Genomic DNA, 1,470 nt, shown 5'->3' with positions numbered 1-1,470 from the left:
CAAAGTCCCTCTCAAAGGACTAGTCCATCCTTGCAACATGTCCAAAGTATGTCAGATGACGTTTCAGAATCTTTGGCTCCAAGGAACAGCCAGGACAAACCTGTTCGTTTTCTTAGCAGTTTATGGTATATTCAATACTTTTCTCCAACACCACAGCTCAAAGGCATCAATTCTCCTTCTATCCTCCCTAGTCATTGTCCAGTCCTCTGATGCATAGCAAGTGATTGCAATCTATATGCTGAGATAATTATCCAAGAAGCTGGACTCTGTGAAGAAGAATGTGACATCAGGATTGAAGTGAGACTGATCAATAACCTGAGTTATGTAGATGACACAACCTTACTTGCTGAATGTGAGGAGGACTCAAAGCACTTGTTTCAAAAGATCAAGGAATGCAGCCTTCAGTATGGATTGTGTCTCAGTATCAAGAAAACAAATATTCTTACCACTGGACCAATAGGCAGTGTTATGATGGATAGAGAGGAGATTGAAACTGTCAGCAGCTTCATCTTGCTTGAATCCACAATTAATACCCTTGGTACAAGCAGTCATGACATGAGGAGACACATTGCACTAGGAAATTCTGCAGTTAGGGACCTTTCCAAATTATTGAGGAGTTGAGATGTCAGTTTGAGGACTAAGGTGCATCTGATTCAGATCATAGTCTTTCCGATTACTAGCTATGCATCTGAGACATGAATAAGGATGACAGAAAAAGAATTGATGCTTTTGAGCTGTGGTGTTGGAGAAGCGCACTGAACATCTCATGGATGGCCAAGAGAATGTACTGATATATCTTGAAAAGAGTGCAGTTGGAGAGCTCTTTGCAGGCAAGAATGATGAGGTTTGCCTCACGTACTTTGGACATGCTGCTAAGAAGGCCTATTCCTTGAAGAGGAACATGATGTTGGGAAGGATGGAGGGTCAGCAAAGAAGAGAAGACCTTCAACTTGACATGGTGACTGCTGCGATGGACTCTTGTGTGTCAGGAAGTATGGCACAGGACAGGACTGGGTTCAGATCTTTTATTCATAGGGTCACTATGAGTTGTACATGACTCGATGGCACCTAACAACAACAACATCAGCAGGATCCATTCACTTTGCTCTGGTGATTCTGTGCTAAGGATTTCCCTTAGAAGTTCTTGTAGAGATTATCTGGTTTTATGTACAGAATCCTCAGCTAACAATTGTTTTCTTTTCATTTTCTATATACGCCATTCCATTGCCTTCTTACATACATGGTTTCTGATGAGAAATCAGAACTTAGGCTAATTGGTTCTCCTTTGTAGAACAGTCTTTGTTTTTTCACATGCTGCTTTTATTATTCTATCCTTATCTTTGATATAGGACTAATTTGACTATGATATGTCTGTATGTTTTTCTTTGGGATTTTTGTCTGTTTGGGGTTTGCTGAACTTCTTGAATATGTATTTTTCAGTTCTTCATAATGTCAGAGAAGATTTCTTCC

The sequence above is a fragment of the Elephantulus edwardii genome, unplaced genomic scaffold, assembly GCF_000299155.1.
Source record: "Elephantulus edwardii isolate Elephantulus edwardi_28Jun2011 unplaced genomic scaffold, EleEdw1.0 scaffold00226, whole genome shotgun sequence".
Lineage (NCBI taxonomy): Eukaryota > Metazoa > Chordata > Mammalia > Macroscelidea > Macroscelididae > Elephantulus > Elephantulus edwardii.
This window is presented reverse-complemented; position numbering follows the sequence as displayed.